Raw genomic sequence first — 17,104 nt, 5'->3', positions numbered from 1 at the left:
AAGCCTACCTAGCAATGCAGATAATGTAGATATGTAGCCTATGTAGCCTACATAGATGCTTTGTTAGCTTAGCTCTAGCTATGTTAGCGACATAGCTATGTTATCTACATAGCTGATGTATCTTACAGAGCTACGTATGCTACGCTTGCTACATTAGAATGTTTTTATGGAGGACGAGTTTGTTTCCTGTAAGCAGACTGTTCAGTCAGCTTTGTTTACGTAAGGTTGTCAGGTCAGGTTTTCAACTTTTGGTATCCTAAAGCATACCTTAACCCTAAATGGAAGTTTAATCTGCTTTAATTTAGAAAGTTTTAGCGTGTATTTCCATTCTGAGATAAATGGCCTCTCAGATGAACAGTCTGTCAGAATGGGCATCAGAGATGAACAGTCTGCAGCTACACTGTTTTGGAAGTTTTAGGTCTGAATAACATTTAGATATCAGAGGCGATTTTGGTAGTGGTTAGAATTATTCTGTAAATATTGGTATATTGGATATCAGCACAAATCAGATCAGGCATCCCTGTCAAGGTGACTGAACTTATTCTAGTTTGTTACTTTCTCTTACTTTATAGCTCCAAAACACACCTTTAATGTATTGTTTAGTAGCCTAGTGTCAATTCTGGTACTTCAGCTGTCCACCTTACTCAGTTCTTAGTTTGTTGACATGTTGATAAAATGTTAATGAACTTTAAATGTGTAATTCACATTCAGTTTGGGGGGTGGCTATTTTTATGCTTGTTTGTGTGAAGGATTTATCAGTTGTTTTCTTAAGACTTCTGGAAGCTGGTGGTGTTATTTGATAAGAATATTGGATAGGCATATTTAAACAGTTTTTCTCTGCCTGTTCAGTCTCTACTCACTACATGACAACTGACTTTGTTTAAACTGTCTCTACTGTGTATAATTATTACATCATTTAATGACTGGATAAAAATACTTCTACTTTATCTGGACTTGTCAGGTAAGAGTGGCTTACAGAAATGGGGTGACACATTTTTGACTTGTAGTTTTTGCAGTGTAGTTGCTGTTCACATATTTATTTCCTGATTGTAAATACAGCCGGAAAGCTACGCCTGTTTGCATGAAATGCTCGCCATAATGTATGATTACCAAGAATACCACACAAAACACAAGTTTGATTTGCATATAAACAGGTGCTTTCTCTTTGCAGAGATCCATGTATGAAATACACAAGTGCTCAGTTTCTATTTACAGCAACAGGCTCAACAAAAGGACACATTCATTTCTGTAGCTAGGCTTAATTCGCTGTTCTTAATGGGAAGTATGGGACTGGATCCAGAGGCTCCGCAGATCATGTACCTTTCCTGACTGTGTAGGCTTCAATAAATTCTAATTACAGTATATGCTGGCTTTGATGTGGATGTTTTTTTTGTGTCACATCTTGTTTCCATGGTTCCACTGGGTGCTTTTCTGATAAAACTGAAGTGACAGCAATGGTTGCCATAACTTCCATTCACAGCTCAGAATCACTTTGAGGGCATTGCAATTTGTGCACACTGACATCTGCATTGATGTGGACTAATGCGAGATGAGTGTCATGGCAGTGATGGAAAATATTTCCATAAAAGTGACGTTTTTATTAAATAAATTTTTTTCCCCTCAAAAAGATAGAGATGTGTCGAAGCTAGGCTACCAAATAACGTGATCACAGAGATGGGCTTTTTTCTCTATCTCATCTGTTATTAAGGCTTGTGTTGTCGGCTATTCTAAACACCTCAGAATCAAAAGAAATCAGATTACTATCGCCGCAGCCATATGCCAACTTTCTAAATAATTGAAAGGAGCCATGTTGCGATCAAGCCGATTTCACAGAGGGTGATCCGGGCAACATCAAATTACAACAGATGTGAAATTGCACCATATCTGCCACTAAAGCCGCATTGAAACTCTGCAGCAGTGTGAGGGAAACAACACAAAGAGATGCTTGTCTCTTTGCTTGGAGATCTTTCCTGGTTTTCATGGGGGTAGAGGTGCTTATCACATCTGCGGCGCTGATAAGACGGCCTCTGTGCTTCCGTAGGCTATATAATATTAATCCCTCTCCCACGTCTGCCGATGCACTTAAAGGAAGGTGACAAGCATGACATATCCAGGACCTCCTGATGGCTCGTGCTCCGGAGTGCAGCCGCTAAAAGAACCCCGAGTACCCTCAAGTGATGTAAATTTGCAGGGGGAGTCCAATTTCCATCACAGCACTGTCACTGCCATGGTCATTAAACTAAATCATCTTGCTGTGTGTCACACGGCTCCCATTTTAAAGGCCCCTCAATAATGGAGTTATACTTGGACTGCAGATTGCAGCACAACAGTGAATGTCTGACCTGACAGCAGCTGTGAGACAATCCTGCACATTAGTTCATCTTGAGAAATCACACGCAGAAGCTGCGTGTGGACCTAAGAGACACCTTGGAATTATTCATTAATTTGGAGAACTTTTTGTTTCTTTCTTGCACACAAACAGGTCTATATATAATCTCTAAAGTTAGCTGCTGAAATTTAAATATGATGTGCCTGTTGCTGGCGGCAGCTTCCTCGGGTTTCACTCAGAATGTGTTGATACAGCAGCACAAGAGAAAGAGCTCAGAGTCTGAGCTCAACAAAAGGAGATGAAAAACACAAAGCAAAAGGAAAAAAATCAGGGGGAAAAAAACACATCACCACAAGCAACAACTCAAAATGGCATTTAAACTGAGAAAAAACACATAGCTCACAACAACAGCAGTTTTGTTATCCTGAGGCCCTGTTTCTAAAAAACTTGTTTCCTTTTGCCATTCCTCTCCTAAAGAAGAGAAATGTACCCCATTGAGGAGAAAAGACGAATGTGTTGGAGAGCACATTCGGTGTTGTGTGTGAGACAGTGGTGCCTTTTTGTTTGTCTCCCCTCTAGAGCCGGGCTTACCCTAGGAGCCCTGCAGGCCGGGGAACAAACAGAGCTTTGTGAGCACTGACCCGCTGCGCCCAGCGGCCAGACTGCAAACCTCCACTCCTGTGCTAATAGGAAAAAAAACCACAGCGGAGGAGTCCACAGCAGCTTTCTCGAATCCACCTGCGCTTTCATCATCGCCCATCAAAACAAGCACAGCCAGGCAAGGTGCCTCGGTGCTCTGGTGACCACCAAATCAAAGCCTTTCCCCCCCACCAAGCACAATACATCAGGTTACCTTAGCTGGTGATTCATCTTGTGGCATGAATCTGTGCTAATCAAGCTCATGCACACCCAGCCTATAAATACATCAATACCCCCCCTGTCACAAATTTGCCTGTGGTTGCCCAGGAGGCATTAGAAGTGTGAACACAAGTGTGAAGCGAACCACTCTAGCAAACGTTGTCCTACATTTGATTGCATGTTTTCCATTACATCCAGACATGAATGAAATAAACAGGAGTGACAGTCCATTTTGCACCTTAACCAGAACACAGAAACCCTTTTAGTTTTAGCTCATTATGTTTTTCTGCTAGAGAGAGCTGCAATACGTTTATGGATGCTGGCGTGGTGGAAAACCTGTAACCCTGCAGTTTTGCACCGGCAATAACAACCCATGCAGGGAGCGAAAATTTGTCTTTTCTTTTCTCCTGAATGGTCAGAAATAACACAGGGAGAGGGGGAGGGGAGGGGGGGCCTCTGGTACAAGGCTTAAATGCTTTTTAATCCCATGGTTGAGTGACCACTTGCAGCTCTGCCCGGTAGTCTAACTCTGCCTGCCATTTGCAGGTCGCTGTGAAGTTTCCTCCCTATTGGCTGGAGAGTCTGCCTCACTCTCTCTCTTTCTCACCCTCCTATTTAGTATGCAAACCCCAAATGGCTGTTAATTATATGCCTGCTGGTATTGTATTAGGGAGTGTGTCTTGTTTATTTCACTGAGTTAAAGCTGTAAATACAGGCCTACCTGCATTCGGCGAATTACTCTCTCTATGCCATGAAACATTATAGCAATTCCCCAGGGGGATTCAATTACTCCTCACACACTGCAGGGATTTTTTTTTCTCTCTGTGTATTGCACTTGGTTGCATGGTGTCCTTGCTGCACTCAAATAGGAAACCTGTAGTGTGGTGCAGGTCTAAATTGGACACAGAGATGGAGGTCGCGCCATTGTTTTCCTCAGGACACACTGTATATATGTGACAGTTGGTGTGATGGAGGCATACGACCTGCGGAGGATGTCAAGAGTTCCTCACAAGAGGTGGGCAGTTATCTTTATAACCCAGCATGTGTGGGCTCTCTCACAGGACGCTGTATCACAAACAGCACACCTCACTCGTATCGCCATTCCTTTCTTTTTTTTTTTTTTTAACCCTGTCAGGGAAACATAATTGGAAAGGTAACCAATGGGATCTACAATTCCCTCCAAAAGTATTGGAACAGTGAGGCCAAGTCCTTTATTTTTTGCTGTAGACTGAAACCATTTGGGTTTGACATCAGACAATGAATATGAGGCAAGGGAGCAACATTACAGCTTTTATTTCCAGGTATTTACATCTGGATTTGATACACAAACTTAGAACAGTGTTTCTCAACCATTTTTCCTTGTAACCCCCCTTACAGCTGTTTTCCATCAGGGGGTCCGGTTTGATTCAGTACGGTTTGGTATAGTTTGGTATGCTAAACCCCAAAATAGTTTGTATTTCCCTGGACACCCGTGCTCTCACTTGGTGGGTGGGCTGTAAAGGCATGAATGCGAAGTCACATCAATCAATCAATCAATCAATCAATCAATCAACCTTTATTTATACTCGAGAAATCATTGAGGGGCACCCTCATTTACAATGATGTTGAGTCAATTAGAGAAAAAAATTCAGAGAATACAAAACAATAGCACCAGTCTGCTGTGCTGGTCCAGCTGCAGAGCTGTAGAAAGTGCTTTTTAAAATAACTACATTGTAATGATGTTAACCGCTGTCAGTACAGATCCTCAGCTGATGGAATACATGTCTCGTTTTAAAATAGGCAGCCGCCAGAAGTTTTTTAAACATATTCACCATCCACAGAGCGATGTTTTCAGAAGTTACCTAACGTAAGAAGTAGATGAATAACTAGTTATGGTACAAAGAAACAACTGTTCTAAGGCTTTGTATTCACAAAACTTCAGCATTAATTTAGTTTCACATCCATCGTGGATAAATCAAGCTAAATCTGCTTTGTGTTCTTAAATTCAGGTCCAGATAATCATCATGAAACTTGATTTGTGGCCAGATATTAATATCCACAGACTCGGAAACAGTTTAGATCTCTGTCCAGTCCAAATATCCCAGATTTAAGCATACTAGTCCGTTTTTCTCCTGTTTTTCGCTCACTCCTCACAGAGCAGACTTCCGTGTTTTGCAGCCCGGAGCCGAGCACCTGAGCAGCTGTGTCGTGCGCTGACGTGATGTCAGTACAACCCCCTATAGTGAGTTAGCATTTAAGCACGTCTGGTTCCCTCGTCTGAAAGTCTATGGGATTTTTGAATGAGTTTTCGCTTAAATGCTTGAAATAAGGTCTGTGGTGAACACAAGCTCAAGAGAGTTTAAGGTTTTATCCTACAACATAAAACACGTCTGAAACATGCCCCACCTTTGAATTGTGTATCTTTTCACGTCTTAATAAGAAGGTTGCTAAAAGACGGCTAACAAGGACTACAGCATGCTATACGTCATCACCCGAAGTGCGGCAACTGAGCCTGCCGTTCACTTGTATCCGCGAGTGATGACGTTAAATTCAGTCGACCGAGTTGTAGTTCAATATAGCATGATGTTAGCTTTTTACTTTCACCAGTCAGATTAACGAACCAGATATGATGCTTATATGATCAATTTGTGAAGATTATCTTTATGAACAAAATGTGTAAGTTTCATAAACTTTCATTGGACACAGAGCTTATTTTCAGCAATAATCCCAAAACCCACTGAAAAATCCCATAGACTTGACACCGAGGGAACCAATGCAACACTAACTTCCAGGATTGCCTACGAAATTAGGTTACGACTACACCACTCAATTGTTGGGTGTGTAGCTCCACCTTTTTGGTACGGATAGGTAAGATTGGCATCCCTACGGAAGGGTGCCAAAAAGTGGGACGGTATGGGTTGGTTTTTTGGGACCCTTTCCAACTTTTGCTCTACGGAAACGCAAAAAAATCCATGCCATTCCACACCAAACTGAGCTGGACCGCTTGGTGGAAACGACCTATACATATACCTAAGAAAAGTGGAGGCCCCCAGGACCCAAGAGAGAAGAAAAAGTGACACACTGCCAACAAAAATCAATGTAGATTTTAATTGATTCATTGATAAAACCACTAGAAAGGCCTATGAATGCTTTTCTTATCAAAAGACCATTGTAAAAACTACTTAATAACTGCTTTATCATGGTTTTAGTCAATATTTGCAAACCTGATTTGGGAGCCTCAAAGCACCCCCCCCACCCCCACCCCCAATCTTTGGCCCTCCCAACCCAAGGTGGGGAACCAATGACTTAGATGACAGCATTATTTGGAGTGGAGCACTAAATTTTTAGGCTAGCAAAGTGTTGTCTTCAGTATCTTCTTAAGCAGGTAAAATGTATGCTCTACAGCAGGGGTCATCAACTACATTTGTACAAGGGCCAGCTTTTCCTAAACAGGCACTTTGGGGGCCAAACTTTCAAATAAACTAGAATTTTTTAATGGTCTAACTAACACATTTTTGTATATATATTTTTATTTTCTTTCAAATGTATGCAGTTTTTAGGCTCCAACAGTGAGATCAGTCTCTATATCTCAGCCAGCCACAAGGGGGCAACTGAGATATTTTAGCTGTATACAAGCGGCAACCTCCGGAAAAATTAAGCCAATGCGGAAGTGCAAAAATTTGCAATACCGTGAGTGTCCACTGGAGGCTGGCTGCAGGACCACCGGAAGTTCTGTCTGGACACGTAAAACAGCCGGTTTTTACACTAGAAATAAACTGGTTTACAGCCTCGTTCAAAACTCCAAACGTGTCTCATTAGCTAATGTCTTCATGTGCTCTCACTGTACGGGGGGTGATTTTTTTAGCAACACGATCGTTTATAGGTAGTTTCCACCAAGCGGTCCGGCTCAGTTCAGTGCCAAATGGCACACATTTTTTTGCGTTTCCATAGAGCAAAAGTTAGAAAGGGTCCCAAAAAAACCGACCCGTACAGTCCCACTTTTCGGCACCCTTCCGTACGGGTGCCAATTTTACCTATCCGTACCAAAAAGGTGGAGCTACATACACAACAATAGGGGCTGCACTGACGTCATGTCAGCGCACGACTCAGCTGCTCGCCTCCGGGCTTCAAAACACGGAAGTCTGCGTTGTGAGGAGCGGGTGAAAACGGGAGAAGAACAGACAGTTATCTATCTGCCTAAATGGGAAATATTTGGACTCAACAGAGATCCAAACTGTTTCCTAGTCTGTGGATATTGATATCTGGCCACAAATCAAGTTTCCTGATGTTTATATCGACCTGATTTTAAGTACACAAAGCAGAGCCTGAAGGCTCACATCAGCCTGGTCCATCCGCAATGGATGAGAAACTAAATTAATGCTGAAGTTTTGTGAATAGGAAGCCTTAGAACAGTTAATTCTCTTCTGTAACTAGTTATTAATCTACTTCTTACATTAGGTAACCTGTGAAAACATCAATGTGGTTGTTGAACGTGTTTGTAAAACTTCAGGCTGCTGACTATTTTACAACAAGATCAGCGCACCCTGGATATCTGACTTAATCTAGCTTGATTTTAACACTAGCTGAACTTTTCCTTTATTTTTAATGCGCAAATTCTCACAGTAGCTACAGCTCTAAACTTTCATATTTGTCGCATAAACTGTTCTAGACTAGATAAATTCACATATTAACGTAGCGTTATGAGTCAAACCGTCTCTGTACATGTATTCCATCAGCTCAGGAGCTGTACTGACAGCGGTTAACATCATTACAATGTAGTTATTTTTTTAAAAAGCACTGAAATAAAGCTGTTTATTGCTTATTCCCTTCTGATTTCTGTCACTCATCCTTTCTATAACTCTGCGGCTGGAACAGCTGACTCGCGCTGCATGTGACTTCACATTCATCACCTTTACAGCCCGCCCACCAAGTGAGAGCACGGGTGTCTGTGGAAACGCAAACTATTTTGGGGTCTAGTGTACCAAACTATACCAAACAGAACTGAATCAAACCGGACCCCCTGATGGAAACACGGCTTTAGATTATGTTTAGGAAAAACCTCACTACGGACTGATTGGAGCGTCTCATTTGATTGACAGATAGCTCGACGAGCAGAAGCTACGTTTCTGTCAACCAGAATGCTAGCAACCTAGCGACAGGAAGTTGCACTTAGTGGGCAGGCCGTTAGGGCGATCCAAAGTTCAGTTGAGACAGCGATTTCAATATGGAAGCCGCTGTGGATTGGCATCAAGAGCTGTTTGAGTCCTCCTATTGTAAGCAGACGGCTGACGTCACACAGGGTTTGTCCAATTCTTTCTACAGTCTATGGCTGTATACTTCTGTGGTTGTCATGTTTTCAATGCTGCATAGTTTCCAAAAGATTCCATAGAAAATGATAGTTTTTATCACGTATGAACTGATAAATACGTGTTTAACATGTAATATATTTGCTAATAATGACTTATGGGTGGATTTCTGAAAAATGGATGAAACATAAAGTCATTCCTGATTGAACTGTTTTAATTCTCCGTTGATTTTGGAGTCGTTTTAAGAGCTGTAGGGAGTTTTTTTTTTTTAAATACCAAAATACCACAACATTTTTCCTCTAGAATATTTCCTCTTATATTATCTTCCTCTTATATTACTCTTATATATTTCCCTCTTCTCCTGGTCTGTTTCACCATGGGTTAGCGATCGTTACGGTGGGGTTTTCAGGTGCTGCTGTCGTGGTAGCCATTAGCTCGGATGTAGCTGTCGGAAAGCAGCAATTTAATCAGAACTGGACTACATTTCTTTTAAAACAACAGCAAATAGCCACACTGAAAGCTTGTCTTGGTAGAGAAGATGTTTCTGCATGTCTCCTAAGCAGCCTTGGCATCAATTTTCTGAATGACAAGCTCTGCCATTAACAATCTAAGGCCTGTCAGCACAAGTGTAGCACATGCAAACAACGTCATTTGTCGCTCTGAAAGCCTGTCGTGAATGTGACGGCCAGAACATTCCTCCAATCACCTTTCTAGAATATTTTGAAAAGCCCTGCAAAACACTTTCTATGGGAGCATGTGAAATATATAAATGCAATGGATATATGAATCAATCTAGCGTGTTAGGTTTGCTGTGTCCTGCCGGTAGTGGTGGGAGTATCCAATCCAATCAAATCCAATCCAATCCAAATCTATTTATAAAGCACATTTAAAAAAAAAACAAAATGCTGACCAAAGTGCTGTACAGTAAAAATTAAAAACAATAAAACAAACAATAAAACACAGACACAGGACAAAAGTAAAAACTGGAGGACATAAATGGATCAATTAAAACAGAAAAGATTAAAAGCCACAATCTCAAGCAGAGCCGAAAGCCAGGGAGTGAAAGTGCTTTTTTAAGTTTGATTTAAAGACAGGCAGAGAGGGGGACAGTCTAACATGAAGAGGAAGAGCGTTCCAGAGCTTTGGTGCAGCTACTGAGAAGGCTCTGTCACCCCTGAGCTTCAACCTTGACCTTGGGACAGTCAGAAGACACTGATCGCTAAAGTATCGATATTTACCAAGTACTCTTTTGGTATCGATCCCTTTAGCAAAGTATCAATACCAAATGAGTACTATAAAATACGTCTCACCACCGCTTCTCCGCCGAGTGCCTCTCTGCCTCTCTCTCTCTTTCAGACTGTTTTGGCTTTACTGCCAGTCCGTGTCACGTGAATTTGGAGACTGATCAAACATGCCTTACCTGCTCGTCCATGTCACATAGCTCTAAGGACCAATCAGACATGTCGATCCTGCCATACCATGTGACTTTGAGGACCAATCATTAATGAGTAACAGATTTCAGCAACTCCACTCACATGTGAAGTCATTCTATAGTCTGTGATGTGAACCTGGCTGTCTTTCTCACTCAAGGTGGTCCCTAAGTAAAATTTCAAAATTGGAAGAAAACATAAAAAATACTGAAACCACATGCCAGTACCATAAAATGTATAAAGACCAAACTGTAGAAACATAACAAGATAAATATTTCTATAAAAATCTTTGATGACTTGTATTTCTTACATTTTTGTTTCAAATTAGTGGGTATAGATGGCTAACCCTTCTATCTGAATTTAAAAAAGAAAAGAAATTGGTAATGTTGTGGATATTTTAATTCTGTATACAAGTTTGTGCTATGATTATAGTTTTTTTTTTTTTTTACCAGCTTCAACACTGTAATTTAATTGAATTTGCCCCTAAATGAATTTCTGAATGACCTGCATATGCCTTTTTAACTGCCTGAAATATGTAACTTTACAAAAAATGCAAGCCCAAATATTTTATTCTTTCTTCAAAAGTATCGGTATAAGTATTGATAAAATTACATTAAAAAGCAGTGGTATCGTATCGAATTTAAAACATCGGTATTGCCCATCTCTACTTGCCGGGTCCTTCAACCCACAGACATAAGGAACAGCACAGTTACACACCCCAAAATCTAATTACTCACAGAATTCAGTCAGACATTTTAACAGATAGTTGTGGTCAGCCATAAAGTAGGTTTTAACTTAGTACTGTTCTATTAAAAGCTCTCTGGTTTTCATGTTGGCTACACCTCTAACTATAAATGTAGTGTAGACATTTAGTACTATTTACTGTTTATATAGAAGATGTAATAGAACACACCTGCCAGCCACATGTTCAAATACTTTGGTTCACATGAAAAATAGGTGGGTTCTGTATCAGATCCAGATGTAAATACCTGGAAATACCTTATTCATCTTGATGTCAAACAGTAGTTTTTGAGTCTGCGGCAAAAAAAGAAAAAAGGAATTGGCCTCACTTTTTCAATACTTTTGGAGGGGAGTGTATGTCACAAAAAAAATCCTCCATCAAATTGTGGCATTTGTCAAAGCTTCAGTCACCCAAGGATGTACCCCAGAACGTACACATTCTCCAGTGGGGTGCTTAAAAAGAGCTATAGATAGCTCAAAGCAGAATCAAATCAAGACTTCACATCTACAAAAAAAAAAAAAAAAAAAAAAACATTAAAAAAGGAAACCCAGTTTCTCCACAAAGCAATGTCAAGAGGCTTGCCACATGAAAGAAGAAGTTGTCCAAAGAGTTGTGGGAAGTACTGACAAAGTTTATGAGGAAAAAAGTCAATGTGTTTTTTAATCCTCAGCCGCACGTGCAACAATGAGGGAGCCTGAGCCTTTAGATATGCCACCCTGGGGCCAGGCTCTATACTTAAGGCTTACAACAGCCTCATTATCTCCCTCAACTCACATCAGATCCTAGCAGCAGTTTGTCACAGGCAGGCTCCTCTCTGCCAGTAGGCATCAGACCAATCCTCCTGCAACACTACTGTACATAATTGCCATATGGACAGCGTTTTGAGCCAGACTGAAGACTAAAAAGCCCTCCAGGCAGATTCCCCAGATAACTAAATGAATATTTTATCTCATTTCCATCTAATTTGCACCATATTATTATACAGAAGTGAATTTTTTAATTAATTGATAGAACAGATCAAACACAGGTTTACACTTTGATTCTCCGGAGCTGTTATTTTGATAATTTGCATGGCTCTTTTCGCATGCCAAGCCTTTTAATCTCCCAGAAATTTGCAGCATCTCTATAAAGAAGCCCTATAATAAAACACACAGCAAATTAATAACTGTCAGCACACATGAAATGCTTGTCTTGGTTGTGTGAGCAGTTCCAGTGAGAAGTCCTTCTACCTGCCACCCAACTGATTAATTAATTTCACAGTGTTTAATTAAATCCACAGTCTGGGGAGCCTGGGCAGCACCGTGGGGAGCCCGATGTGAGCCCCTGTGTGTACACAGATTACTAAAGAAGGTCTCAGACACCCGCTCGCTTGCTCACTGATGCCGACACTGACGTCATCCTTGTGTGGATACCAGGGCACGCTTGTGTCAGTGTCATGATTTCTTACTGCTGGGGACGTGATAGCGCTGCAGCATTAGCTGGCATTTGAATTAACAAAGGGGACCCAAGCATTTGACTGCATTTGACACAAATTAGCACTTGACAGGAGCTTCAAATGAAGCATGCTGCTGCTGGATTAGAACTTGTATTTCCAGAGAAAATGTGGAAAATGAATAAAAGACATCCAGTGGGTCATGGAAAGAGAATATAAGATTAAAAAGGAGCATCTAACATAAATACATAAGCACAAAAATACATATAGCTTTGATTAAAGTGTGCAAATTGGCTGAAGCATGAATGAGCATGTTGGACTCTATCATCATGTCCAACGCTGATGAATCCAACAGTCAAAGCCTCAGAGACACCGGCTCTCTCATGTCAGTACATAGAAAGGTGCACAAGTGTGTCGCTCTGCATGAGTGTGTGGGCTGCGAAGCACGCGTGTTACTTTCTCTTTTCTCCTCAAACATATTTTTGGCATCGCTAATCACAAACAAACACATTTTGAGTCAGATGGCTTGAATTTCTCTCTACAGCACCCGTTTAAAAATAGCATGTCATTAAAATGTCATCTAATTTAAAACCTGGGAGATATGTTTGAAAATGAAAAGGATATTTGACGATCTAGTCATAGAAACAAACGTCAATCTGATTCTAGGCTAACTGTTGTTTGCTTAATCTGGTGTTTAAACATCAGGGAGAGCGAGGATAATCGATTAGGTACATAAAGATGGCGGCCTGCTGGTTTGATGTGATGTGATGTGGAACCAGCAGATACTTGTGCTCTCTATTTCATGTGCCAGGAGCTATTAGAGGGAAAAACTCTTATTATAATGACACTGATATGAAAGAACCATGATGGTTGCCATCATAACATAAAGTAACACCATGGCAAAATTTTCACCAGCTTTATGATGTAGAAAATTGTCCTCACATGAGGCAAAAAAGAGCTGAAATGTATTCCCATGAGACCATAAGCAAAACAAAAGCTCTAGGGGATGGACTTTCTCTGTGTACTTATTTTTATTATATGGTAGAACAGAGAGGGCTGGGGCTGCAGACCTTATACCATTTATCTAAGACACTGGTTATCTCAGAAAGGAAGTGCCATAATTTGTCAGTACAACTTATTTCCAGTTTAGATTTTTATTTGAAATTCAACTCTATTTATAAATAAAGTCACTTCCATTCATAAAATAACCACGTGGCAAACATTCGAACCAAGAACATTTTCATAAGTAAAATAGAGGAAAAAGGTCACAGGTCTGATCTGGGATTAAATAATGTACAGACCCGTTTCATGAATGAAGCTTTCTTTAGCTTTGTAAGCTTAAGCTACAGCTAACAAGCTACATGATTAGCGTTATATAAGCCAGTGTAGCCAAGGAAGCTTTAGTAACGTGGGCCCAAGCAATGTGAGCTTTAGTTAACGTAGCTAAAGCTAACACAACTACATAGATAATGTGTCAACATAGCAGAAATAGATCTTTGTGAGCCTAGCTTTAGCTGTTAGCCACATAAGCCACATTGCATTATCTACAGCCAAATTAGCTTTAGCAGCATGAGCTTAAGCAAATATAGCTAAAAAATAACTTAGCTACATGAGTGATTACACAAACAGTGGTTCACTTAAGCTTTGTTAGCTTAAGTTAAAGCTAAAATAGCTATGCTAGCTATGCACTTAACTTTACTATATTAGCCACTATAGCTAAGGAAGCTTTAGCAAACATAGTTAAAGTCAATGTAGCTAATTAAGCTTTAGCAACGTGGGACCTAGCAATATGAGCTTTAGTAAATGTAGCTAAAGCTAACACAACTACATAGATAAAGTGTCAACATAGCTTAAATAGCTCTTTGGGAGCGTAGCCCTAGCTTTGTTAGCTATGTTGACACATTTCTTTGTTATCTACAGCCAAATTAGCTTTAGCAACATGAGCTTAACCAAACATAGCTAAAAAATAACTTAGCAACATAAGTCTTTTTATTTTTTTACTCAGCCACATGAGTGATTACACAACCAGTGGTTCACTTAAGCTTTGCTAGCTTAAGCTAAAGCTAAGACAGCTATGCTTGCTCTGTACTTAACCTTACTACACAAGCCACTATAGCTAAGGTAGCTTCAGCAAACATAATTAAAGCTAATGTAGCTACATAGATAATGTACCTACTAACTTACATAGCTGCTTTATAAGCTTTACTTTAGCTACATAGCTATGTTATCTATAGCTAAGGCAGCTTTAGCAACATAAGCCTTAGCAAATGTAGCTAAAGCCTACTTAGAAACATAGCTTAGGTAGCTTACTTAGGTGCTTTGGGAGCTTAGCTTCAGCTACATTAGCTACATAGCTTCATTAGCTACATAGTTTATGCGGCTAACAAAGATAAGCTATGCTGGCTGTGTTATAATGTTTTCAAGGAGGATGAGCTTTTTTCCTATAAGCAGACTCTTTACTCAGCTTTATTTAACGTTTTGTAAAGAGGTTTTGCAGGTCCGGTTTCTGACTTTTGGTATCCCAACCTCTACCTTAGCCATAAATGGAAGTTTAATTTGATTTTATATCTGTTTTAATGTGTATTTCTGTTCTGAAATACATGTACAGCTTCTCAGCTTCTTATGATGATTTGTCTACCTTCAGCTTATAGTCACTAAACATACATTTCATAAATTTTAGTTAGCAAAGATGTATGTTTTCACTTTATATTGTCATGTATTTGTTATGGAAAAGGTAGTTGATGAACATTTTTCATCCAAATTGTTGCTGATGAAATTAAAACTGTAAAACAACCATAAAATGTTCAATATCTGAGAGTGTCAGCTTCAAGTAAAGGCAACAATCTGTTCTGCTATGAACTGTTTTGATCTAAAGGATGTATGACGTTTTATTGGTAAGTTAAATGTGAGCCTCAGTTAGCAGACGAGGCAAGATGCCAACTCTGTGGTCTGATTAGCCACATGTCTCCTGCACATGTCGAGGCTCCAAATTACGCCACCAGAGTGTAATATGTCCCATCTTATCTACACCATTACAGTTTAGAGTCTGTTTTCTTGTTTTTGAAGTGCATGGTACATGGTATCATCACGCCATTATCTTAAGATCTCACTCATGCATTAAGGAAGAGGAGCTTGGAAAAGGTTGAAGAGATCTTCAAAATATTTGGATCTCCACAGCACAGAAGATCATTTAAGTGGAAAAAATGTAAAAATACTGCCAGCACGCCAAATTCTGCCCAAGAGCAGACTGCATGATGCCAAAAGAAGTCTCCATGAAGTGGATGTGTCGACTGATATCAGAAAGTGACTGCTCAAATTTGCATGGGATGTGTGCCAGAGGGAAGTCTTCTCTGTCTTGAAAAAGAACATCAGAGCAAATCTAAAGTTTGCCAATAAATACTGAGGCAAGGCCAAGGACATCTCTAATGGTGTGCCCTGGACAGATGAGTCAACAAGCGATTGTTTTGGTCACAGTACCAGAGGACATAATTGGTGCAAACTAGTCATAAAATCACAGTAGAGCCATTCATTACCTATGAGGCATGGTGCTGGAAATGTTAAGATTTGGAGTGACTTTGCCGCCTTAGGGTCAAACTATTTTAAAATCACGAATACAAGCGAGACCTGTGAGTCACACTGAAAAGGTGACTCAAAATTCAAGGCTACCCCTCAAAAAAGCTGAATCCAAAATGGAGGTGGACCTTTAAAGGGAAGCTAACAACATCCAACGAGCAATGAAAGGTGATGAAAAAGCAAAACCTCTTGGTTTTATAATGAAGAAGTCAAAGCCTGCATCTGAATTGGGCTTAAATCTTGTCAGGCACTCACAGTCAAAGGAGTTCTACACTGAGAGGTAAAAAAAAAAAAAAATCCACCATCTATTTAATTTTTACATACCTTTAGCATCTGATGTCACACTGTCTTTCCTTTCTAACTCCAACCTCACATGGACAGCAAAAGGGTTGTGTTACTCACTGAAGGCTAGTGCTAAATAAATACTCCTGGTGACAAATTCACTGCTGTCATTTGTTTAGTGCACATGATGTACGTGGATTGTTTAGAATGCTTAAAATGTCATATTGTATGCTTGCAAATCACTTTAAGAACTGTATAGCATTTTTTTGGGCTAATGCAAACAAATGTCAGTGTTGCTTTTTGAAATGTGACCCCGATAGCTGATGACTTTCAACTGAACTGACATGTTGAAAACAGAGAGTACTCACACATGTGCAGTCTGGTGAGCATATTTAGACATTTTAAAGGTACAGTGTGTAAAATTAGGAATATTAGCAACATCTAACACAGGGGTGTCAAACTCAGGCCCAGCGGCCCGTGGAACAGTTATACCCGGCAAACCAGATCATATTTTTATATTCATTTGAGTTCTGCAGATTTCCTCCAGTTTAAAAATGTAATGAACATGAAATGTATGAACCTTGATGATTTAAAAATATCCTTGTAAAGTCATAAAAATTAGCAAAAGAAAAAGGTTAATATTCTCAATTTTTGCATCTCAAAGTTATGTTTTTGACTCTTTATTTCATATGTTGACTTTTTCAATTCACACTTTTGACTCTGTCTTTTTTTTTTTGACCTTTTAGATCCTCAAATTTAAATTTTAAGTGATGTTTTGACCTTTAAAACTCAAAATTTAAATGGTTTTCTCACACTTTGGCATTTTAAACCAATGATTTTAAATTTTACCTCATATTTTGACTGTTAAGAATCATATCTTTGCTTTTCTAAAACATTATTTTGACTTTAAATTTAATGGTTTGACCTTTTGAGCTTACAAGTTTGAATTTTTATCTCAGATTTTGACCCCTTAAACTTTCATGTTGACTTTTTTCAATCTGAAACTCATGTATCATCAGTGCTAAGGTTATTTCCCCCATAATTCATTGCTGGTAAAAATAAGGTTGACAGTTTATGGTTAAATGTGGACCCCGCTCAACCCTCAGGTTGGACCCAAATTAAGGATTTGGCCCCTGCTGTGATTAAGTTTGACATCCCTGATCTAACAGTTAG

Source organism: Cheilinus undulatus, linkage group 15, assembly GCF_018320785.1.
Source record: "Cheilinus undulatus linkage group 15, ASM1832078v1, whole genome shotgun sequence".
Lineage (NCBI taxonomy): Eukaryota > Metazoa > Chordata > Actinopteri > Labriformes > Labridae > Cheilinus > Cheilinus undulatus.
The sequence above is the reverse complement of the archived record's forward strand: the minus strand, read 5'-3'. Positions refer to the sequence as shown.